The following is a 10,998-nucleotide window of genomic DNA, read 5'->3' as shown; positions in this document are numbered from 1 at the left end:
CTGTGTCTGAACGAGGCGTAGAACATGCGTTAAAATCACACCTAGTGAGAGGGCATGTTGGTGACGTTTCTTTTGTGCGTCCATGTGGTTAAATCTGACTTAAATGCCAGTGTTATGATGGAGTGGCATAGTGCTGTCCAGAAAATCTCCGACATGGAAAGATGCAGACATCACGGAGCTACTGTCCATGAGGGCATACAACATTTTGATAAAACACATGAAGGGAATGGCACGTTGTAGCCTACAACTGCATGGCAAGGCCAAACGAATTCAAAAGACTGAATCATCATTAGCAGAAGGCGCTGAAAAGGCAGTAGCCTACAGCGACGTTGTTGACGGACGACAATAACAGGAGTAGGCTATTTAATAAATTGTTAGCCAACACGGTTTTCTGTTCATTGATAACCTTAGGCAGAATTAGGCTACAGAAAAGAATACAGGATTTTTTTTCTCTCCCGGCAGTAAAGACAGTAGATTCGTGTTTAAAATTAAATGAAAACTAAAGGTAGGCTATAGGCTAATTATGCATATGACCATCCAGAGGAGGCTGGTGATCTGTCAAGAATGATGAAGATCGTAAGATACAGATGGTTTTATTGTTGCTGTCATTATTACCACAAACACGAATTGACAACGAAACCATGGCGATCGTGGGTTATATCTTGCCTGCTTATTAGGCCATGCACAGCCCTGTCAGAACTCCGTGTAGCATGCATACTGCAGTTTTCATAAACCATCACCAACTAGTTCGCACTTTGGATATATCGTTGGATTGTGAAAAGCCCAATTTCGAATAACTACAGTACAACAGATGAGGTAGGATGCATCTTTTGCAATTACAATTTCGTGTTGGTGAGACCTGTAGACATGTCATCTCGAGTTCCACGACAGCTTAGCTAGTGCCACCGAAATATGACACTGAAATCCTTTCACTATTGGAGTCGCTCAGATAGAAACAGCTGTAACGTGGTTAGGACACTTTTGCTGTGGAGTGGAGACGCCATAAGTTAGGTGTGGTTTTGACAATCAGAAAAGCAATATACTGAAATAGTTTAATGATGTAAAGTCAAGTGCTGGTCTGGTGTGTGTGCACGCAGTTTTTATTGATGAGTCGGAGTGGCAAGGGCATTATAAAACTTCTCGCTCTTAGGCCTAGCCTACTCATACATCGCGTTGAAATGGCGTAGCTGTCTAAATTCAAATCATATCATGCTAGGGGAGAAATCGTTGGACATCCATTATTTTGTTATTCAGCACCCATGGTCAAAAATATGTCCCAGCGCGCCTGCATGGGGATAGTATGCTTTTGGAAAAAAATAAATCATGAAAAAACTTCACTGTTATGTAGTATTTTGTTTGTTGCTTAAAAACGTTGTATGATGGCCTTGAAGTCTTGAGTTAGCCTACTGAATTGGCTGGTAGCCTACCATAAAGTGTGTGCATGCTCTCTCTCCAACGCAAACCAGATTCTGGCACATAACGTTGAAAACAGATAAATGTGTTTACTCGAAGCACACATACAAATACTGTATGTGCGCACTTACGTGACTATCCTACTTCAAGTATTAGCCTACGCACAATATATTTCTCTTTAGCCTATAATGCATAGGCTACACTTTGTAAAAAGCAGCTGTGACAGGCAGCGGCCGCATATATTTTGCGTCATATATCTCGCATCTTGTGAACTCTAAGCCCCCACCCCTCACTCGACAACCACACGGAGATTCTGTAATGTGCGTGTATGTCGTTCACACATACGTCCGTATAAGGTCAGTATTAGGTCCGCAGGTTAGCATCATATCTGAATCATCCGAAGGGTAGGACCTCCGTTTGACAAACCTCCGCATGTACTCCGGAGGTTATATCTGAAAGCGCTTTATGTATCTACCCAGGGAAAGTAGCTACTGAAGGACGAAAAAAAGTACAAACAGCCATCGCGGTCCAAGCAGTGAATTTGCACGCAAGAGTTTGAATGATTTGCCCACTTCAACAAATGGCTGAATTAGAGAATAGGGTAAAGAGTTATTGGCAAACAAGCTCATTTCCCAAAATTTGCTGCCATGTTCCTGGAGATGTGAGCAAATGTAGCCAATTATAATTATACCAAATTTCTTAATTGTAGCTTGAGCAGTTCTATTGGAATGTGTCAGTTGCAACACCACCTATGGATGAAATTCATCAATAACACATGGATTTTGTCATACACAGGCCGGATGCAGTATGTTGCAGTATAGGATGCAGTATGTTAACGTGAATGATGCACCATTAAGCAACTTTAAAGGAACACCCCAACATTTTGGGACATTAGCTTATTTATCGTATCTCCCAGAGTTAAGAAGTTGATACATACGCTTTTTGTCATTGTGCCTGCAGTACCCATAGATATACTATATATCTATGGCAGTACCTCTGTCTGACACTCCCACCGCTAGCCTAGCTTAGCACAGTGCCCCCAAGTGAGTGGCTCCAATAGCCTACAGCCACAGGTGGGCACAAATACATCAAAAACTTTTGTTACAAACTACAAATACTGGCTCATGAAATACAATACTAAAATACAAAACATTGTGAAAAATGTATGTCATTAAATACAAGTAATATTCATATGTCTTATGAAAATACATAAATAGCCACACGACTAGGCCTAGATGTAGCGCATAGCGGTACAAAATATGACTGCCGCTCAGTCCTGTACATCCTCTCCGAGAAAATAAACCACGTTTGTCAATTTGTCTCCATCTCCTACTCCATCCCCTACTCTTACAACTTTTGTGTATGCTTGTATGTGTATGCCTGTCCGTGCCTGTGTGTGTGCGTGTGTGTGTGTGTGAGTGTGTGCACGCCTGTATGTGTGAGTGTGTGTGTGTCTGTGCGTGTGGATGTGTGTGTGTGTGTGCGCGCATGCGTGGGGATGTACAGTATGGGCTGCCATAGAATTCTATTGGAGAAGAATAATAATAGGAAAAGGTACAAAAGGTGCTTCGCTGCTTGGCCCCCAATAAAAGAGGTCTTTGTTCTGTAATAACTGCATTGCCATTATCGACATTGTGAGCAGTTTATACTTAATGACTCTATCCCTTTATGCAAGCAAAACATTTTATGTTACTTCAGTTACTTTACTTTACTTTTAGCCTTTGTAGCCTAAACCATGCTCTTCCTTACTTGAAACACCTTTGTTGAAATGCAAGAAATTGAAGACTGAAACTAGGGAGTCTGGGTGTTTGGGAATGAACGTTAGCTCAGATACTCACATTTATTTCCTGTAGACTTTTTGTGGTCTTAATGCAACATTTTACAAAGCACTGACAGGGCCACCAAGGACTGTGAGTGAGTCAGAACAGCAGAAAAACCTATTTAGCAAACAGAAGTGTCCCAGCCCGGTGTTTAGGATGCATCGTAGAAATGTAGCCTATCTATGCCCTGCTGTCGCATTAGCGAATGTTAGCATTGTGGCTAACTAATTTAGCTCCTGTCAGTATGGTCAGAAAATAATGGGATGACAGTCGAAAGAGATAATTACAGTGCTGTCGCAAGCCACAAAGCGGTGAAAGCATAAGCTACCATTGTGTTGTCATTGTAGGAAGTCACAGTGAAGTGGAACAAAGTCAAGTAATGCATGCGTGTCTTGCAGCTAGACGCTGCGCCGTCTGGTGGACAAACTCCGTAATGCCAATACTGGAAATGTAGCCTAAATGAAGGATCAATATTCGGTTTTCCTTAAGCCTTCAGAATTTAAAATGATTTATTGGCCGCTATAATTGCCAATACCGATAGTTTGGAAAATGCCTAATATCAGCCGATAATATCGGCCCGCCGAAAAATCAGTCGGGCTCTAAGTGTCAAAACTTATCATATCAAATATTCCAAATAATACCAAGATCCACGCACAGCCTGGTTAGGTGCAGGTAGATTGCAGGAACATACTTAATTATATCCTTATATCCATACTTATCATATCAAACTTGGTTAAAAAAAATACTTTTTGGCTATTCACTCAAGATGTAGGTGTTATACTGCCAAATAAGCATGCTAGTGATGCAGGAAGTCTCATACCGGTCAGTTTGATACCAAACATAACCCTGTTAGAGCATAATTAAGAATACACAGAATGACATCATCGATTTTAATGTGTCGCGAAAATGTCTGTTTGGACGAAAGCACTATTATATCAAAGATATATGACCGCACCATTTCCCAGAGTGCCACCATGCTTTTTGGTGGCTTGCTTTCATACCAAAATTCTAACAGGACTTTATTTTGTGCAAGATGCTGCTGGACTACATGTTTACCCCACCTCTTTTGTTTGTGTTACAGTACTGTATGTAGTAATGCATGTAGAACTACAACTACTAACATTACTACAGAACTACAAACTTATGCCAATGACACAGACTCCTAATGTAGATATCCCCATTGAGAGTGAAAAGATTGATATAGTCACAGAATTTAAATAGCCTGGCGTAATACTGGATTCAAATTTTAATTATATGAAACACATTAATAAAATTATAAAAAATCCATTGGCAGTTGTAATGAACTACGGTCAGTCACCACCAAGGGACCAACTAGCCATAGATCATTCATATTTTTTGGGGAATAGAAAGTTGTTGAGCTCTTGTCCAAAAAGTGCTTTGTACCAATTGCACTTCAGGGGGCATTGGAATGGGAACCCACCCACCTATAGGGGACCCATTCTATTCTCTATCAGCGCTTTTTACTGAAAATAAAGAAAAAGAATATACGCTATTTGTTTATCCAGCAACGGCTTTGCAAATAACAATGTCCATAGACAAGGTAGAATATGTTGCATGATTTTATGAAAGTATTATGTATTGCGACATCATGCAAGTCAAATGTGTAAAGCCAAACCGAAGTATCCCGAGGTCTTTATGTGGTCGGATAGAGAGTCCAGAATTAATTTCATCAAGCCAGTACCTTTCCGGAAATGTTGCTGCTGCAGCTGGCATCTTTAGGGGAAAGTCCGTAGGAGTCGATTGCATCACGTCGTTGCATCACGTCACGTGACATTTCAAAATTCCAACCTGTTAGTAAGCTAGGGTTTGCTGTTGCATACAACTTCATTTCAATTTCGAAAGAAATACTGGACTATATTTAAAAAAAAAAAAAAAAAAAAGGCGACGACATTGTGAATTTCCAGAGCGTGTTACTCCACACTCGGCAATCGACTCCTACGGACTTTCCCCTAAAGATGCCAGCAGCAGCAACATTTCCGGAAAGGTACTGGCTTGATGAAATTCATTCTGGACTCTCTATCCGACCACATAAAGACCTCGGGATACTTCGGTTTGGCTTTAGGGACCCTCTACTCACTACCACGTAAGTGTAATGTTGTTTGGAACTGTAGAAGAGGTATAAAAATAGCGTTTTGTAGCGGCGAAATGACATGCCCGGGTCACTTCCAGGCTAACGAGTTTTGACTAAAAATGGTAAAATCGAACTTTCTCAAAACACATCCGAATGACATGATTTTGATGTCAAATCAACATATGTACTCCCAATCATCCGTAAATTGATCTAAAGTTCATTTTACTCCGGATAATTCCTTAATATTTCCTAATTTATGTCATCAACACTTCCGTGATTCGTGGAAATGTGTACGCTAGATTTATACCTATTTTTTCACATCGGACACCACACTGATTTCCCTTGTGTAGCAATATTTGTCCTTGTAATTATGACCGCCGCGCAGCGAAGCGGCGGTCATATAGGTTTAGTCAGATTTTTTCTTTTTTTTTCTTTCTTTTTCGCATGCCCAAATTTCCGTCAATGATTCCCGGGACACTGAAAGACCGGGGTACACGAAACTTGGTGGGCATGTAACCCCACATGGATAGCATGGAACCATCGTTTTTCGTTTTGATCTGTAGCCCCCCCGCTGGACTGGACCCCCCGAAAGGAGGGTAGGGCAGACACAGTTTTCTGTGAATATCTCGAAAACCGTAGGGTTTAGGAGGACCATTTTTTTTGTATGTTGATCTCAAGGGGCCATGTCAACCCATTCCATAACCACTCATTTCATGTATAGCGCCACCTAGTTAAACACAAAAAAGTAAAAATGAGGTGTTGTAATTGAAGGTATCTGTGACCTAACATAGTCAAAACTGCACGAAATTGGAAGTGTAGGATCATTATGACACCCCCTATATGCACGCCAAATTTTGTGGAATTCCGTTCATGGGGGGCCACACAATAAATTAATTTATGTTACTATACACCAACTGGCCTGTAGGTGGCCGGAGACAGTTTTCTGTGAATATCTCGAGAACCGTAGGGCCTAGGAGGTCCACCTTTTTTATGTATGTTGGTCTTAAGGGGGCATGTCAACCCATCCCATTACCACTTATTTCATGTATAGCGCCACCTAGTTAAAAATTGTAGGATCCCTCCGAATGCATGCCAAGTTTTGTGTACTTTCGTTCATGGGGGGCCTTACAATAAAATAATATATGTGTACATTTAGTGACGTACACCAACAAGGATTCCCGGGACACTGAAAGACCGGGGTACACAAAACTTGGTGGGCATGTACCCCCACATGGATAGCATGGAACCGTCATTTTTCGTTTTGATCTGTAGCCCCCCTGCTGGACTGGACCCCCCGAAAGGAGGGTAGGGCAGACACAGTTCTCTGTGAATATCTTGAGAACTGTAGGGCCTAGGATGACCATTTTTTTCCGTATGTTTGCCTCCAGGGGTCATGTTAACCCATTTCATGTGCACACATGTGCACAAAAAGATACACACACACACACACATACATTCACAGTAATCATACGTATGACACATACTCACACAGTAGACATATGTACGCTTGCATGCACAGGCACATACGCAGGCACACACACAAGCACACACACACACACACACACACACACACACACACACACACACACTCACACACACACACACCCACACACATAACATAAACATAACACAAACAATCAAGAATTTCTCAGAATTATTATGAACAGGCAAGATGGAGGTGGGGTTGTATAAAATTAATTTTACATGTGAAATCTATGAACTAATCATGTTTTGGTACTTGTTGTCTAGCAGATACCAGTGAGAATTGAGTGTGGATAATGCAATTTAGTGAGACAGTTAGAATCATATAGGCCTTTCAGCGTGATTTCTTTTTGTGGAAAAAATGTGCTGGACTGGGCGGCGGTCATATTTTGTACCGCTCTGCGGTACATCTAGTTATGTATGGTTTGGAGAAATGGGAACTGCGTCGTATAGATGAGAGGAGCAAAGTGCAATGTGCAACACAGGCGCCCAAGCAAGCGCTCCTGCAGGTGTAAGCTACAGCTGTACCTTACCAACAGGCAACTCAACAATGAGAAACAGTTTCCAAGTTGACCTAACTTTCCAACTCTGCACGGTATCCCATTAAATGCATGACAGTAGGCTATTTACAATATTTTATGTAAAGTAGAGTTTGTAAACACGTTATCATCACTTAATGTACGCACAACTTTTGTAGGAGAGAGAATAACAATGAATGGACGCAGCAACTACAGAAATTGTAGCCAAGGCTATTTGCTGCTTTCTGTTACTGTCTATGGTTGCTGGTTAACAGCACATAATAAGCTTATTTAAGCGAATTCACAAACTCAAGACTTCAAGGCCATCATGGATATAAACGTTTTTTGAAAACAACGAGAGGATGGAGGGAATATAGCAAAGCTTGGAGTTATTTCAGATGGGCTACAACAAGGTAGGCAAAATTGTGGTGCTTGTCAAAACCTTAGCGCAGCTGGAATAATGCTTATACTGATATTAAAGCGCACACAATGTTTAAAGCCATACACAATGGTAAATTGGAACAAAACTAAAGGTAACTTTAGCCTTTATAGGGCTGTATAAAGTTGTCCAAATTAATAGGTCGTAATTAGGCGTTGTTGTTGTAAAGATATTGCATGTAGATGTATTATATAGGCTACTACATTTTTAGTTGACCAATGCCCAAACAAAACCGGGAAATGGACAAATATTATCAAGGCTTTGAATGTTTCCATCTGTGCACAGTGTGTATGTAGATCGGTGTACATAGCATTCATTCCTGCAGGCCTGTGGCCATGCATGCGCCCTTAAAATAGCATCTGAATTTGCGCCACTGACTTTAGACCAGGAGATTCCTGGTCTGTGGCGGTATTGTTTTCTGAAACTGCAAAATATCAACAGGGACCGTTTGCGCCGGAACACACCCCCTCTTTTCGCTGAAATGCCCCCGTGGGCACACATGTACCTGTGGAGGGAAAATTCCAATATGCGCTGACTGCAAAATAGGAAAGACAAAAGCGCGAGTATAGAAAGTCAATTGCGCTGCCGTGCAAGATAGAGCCCAAGGAGTCAATAGGACTCAATTTGTTTGGTGACAATGCAAGGTAGACCTGTGTGTCATCTGCATAGCTATGATATGCAATCTTGTACTGTTGAAATATTTCACCAAGGGGGAGCATGTACAAGTTAAATAAGAGTGGCCCAAGAATGGATCCCTGTGGCACCCCATTCTGTATTCAGGCGGATATCAATTAATACCTTTACAAGTGCAGTTTCGGTACTGTGGTGTTGGCGAAAGCCTTATTGTAGTTGATCATAGATGCCATTTGTATTTAAATAGTTATTGACTTAGTTGAATACAACTTTCTCAATAACTTTGCCTATAAAGGGGAGGTTTGAGATGGGCCTGTAGTTGTTAAGCACAGAGGGATCAAGGCTTCTTTTTTATGAGGGGTTTGATAACTGCAGTCTTAAGAGAGCCTGGGAAAATGCCTGAAGTAAGAGAGCCATTCACAATCTTTAGAAGCTCAAATGCCACACAATCAAAGATGCTTTTAAAGAAGCTTGTGGGCAAGGTGTCAAGACAGCAAGTAGATGAGCTGAGCTGCATCACTGTTTTTTCAAGAGTTTTGCTATCAATGGCAGTAAATTCAGATAAAGAAGCTACATGTGTACAGTATTTGATGATTTAACCAAGACATTACATAAGCAGGTCGAGCTAATGTTTGTTCTAATATTTCAATATTTTGAATTTGGCTCTAGCAAAAAATGCCGGGATTTTTGGGAGGGACATGGGGGCTAAATCTTTTCTAAAGGGTCCATAGAGGTCAAATCAATCATCAAAACATTGTTGCCAGAGGATGGTCACAGAACCTCACATTATGACTTGACTATTAAATGGTGACAGCCTCAATTCTTGCATGACACTTCACCTCACTGAATATGAGCCAGCCAGACTCCAAGGCCATCACCAAATCTAATCTCTGGTAGGCCTGTTCAATTTCACCAATGACATGTCAATGAAAATTGAGTGTTGTGTTGTTAACTATGATGTTACTTTGCATACCAAAGGACACTGGAAAAATAGGGGGTGGTGTTTAGCCTACATGGGAAGCCTACTTCTGTCATTCCACTTTACATTTCAAGTTACTTGCACATTAAAACTAGTAGAAAATGTAGGCTATTTAAAAATCCTCTTTTGAATGAAAGTAACTGAAAGTTAAATATCCAAACTTTTTCTTGTAACCGTCTTTATGTGGCTCTTCTGAGATTAAAAAAGTAAAACATTTGGTAAAAGTGGCTCTCCAGGCAAAAAAGGTTGCCAACCCCTGGTCTAGCCTTTCTTAACTCATAGTTGTAAGAGCATAGTTTTTCTTTGAATATATTATTGTCAACCTGAAACTTGCTCTATCTCCATTTACGTTCAGCTTTCCTACATTCTCTTTTGTGAGTCGCTACTGCTGTGGTATACTGTACCTCCATGGTGTTTTACATTTCCTGGGGACTGTTAAGTCTGTTGGTTGGCCATTGCTCTGCTGCACCTAGTCATGAATTTGTTCCCATGTTGTATCATCATTTTTGCCAAAATCAGTACTTAAACATATTAGTTATGTTAGACTGCTATTATTTTGCACATAACTGTATATCTTAAAATAGCCATTATTTTATACAGAGCACATCACATCTATTACTTTTATATATATATATAATTTAGCATTTTTCAATTTACTCTAAAGTCAAAAATGGACATAAACAGCCAAAGATAAATAAAGATTTGATGTCATCCACTTTAAGATGCAAACAATTCACTCATTTTAATAGTCATTAAGCTGAACAATACAGAAACATAATAAATAATAATATACTTTTTCTCTGTGTTATAAATGGCACACTTTACTAGATGACAAGTATACAATAAAGTACATTCTTTTACATTTCACAGATTAGTTACATTTTAAAAACAACAAAAAAAACATTGATTTACTTGTATGTTTAGTAGATTATGCCATTATACCAACCATTTCTATCATTTAATGACTTTGAAAGAGTAATCAATGCCATTCGGAGTAGGCTACTGTAACTCACTTTATGTTGGTGTTAGCCAGGCCTCTCTCTCACGCCTGCAATTGGTCCAAGATGGTGCAGCTTGCCTTCACTGGCTTCCTCACTTGTTATTATCATCATCTTGTTACATACAGCACTTTGGTTTCTAAATTTACTTTCTACATTGACATTGACATTATTTACCATGTCCTTAATGAGGCTAGGTTTATACTTCAGGTCTTGATGCACAGATGTTGTAATATGAATGATTCAAATATGCTAGCTGAATTTACACCTGCAAGTACAAATCTAAAATTTTTACAGATTGCTGGAAGCTCAATACAAATGGACGTGTAATCACAGCAAGAACTCAAGACTGATGTTGGAATCTTTAACCTGTAATCACATTTCCCTTAATATTCCAATTTGAGAATTCCATAAAGACAGATATCCTTTTTTTATATTGATTTATTTCCACAAATAGATGTGGGACAAATATGTGGGACTTTTTGTCCATGATATATTCATTGTAGGCCACGCTTGATCAGGATGTGGTCCCATTGACCATGCAGTCTCTCAGAAGTAATAATATTAGGCTATTATTTGTGCGAAATAATTTCACATACTCACAGCATTGTTTTTCAAACACTT

The sequence above is a fragment of the Alosa pseudoharengus genome, unplaced genomic scaffold (genome assembly GCF_046254945.1).
Source record: "Alosa pseudoharengus isolate Yale_2024_CS ecotype anadromous, Long Island Sound unplaced genomic scaffold, YU_APseudo_1.1 YU_APseudo_1.1_scf_15, whole genome shotgun sequence".
Taxonomy (NCBI): Eukaryota; Metazoa; Chordata; class Actinopteri; order Clupeiformes; family Clupeidae; genus Alosa; species Alosa pseudoharengus.
The sequence above is the reverse complement of the archived record's forward strand: the minus strand, read 5'-3'. Positions refer to the sequence as shown.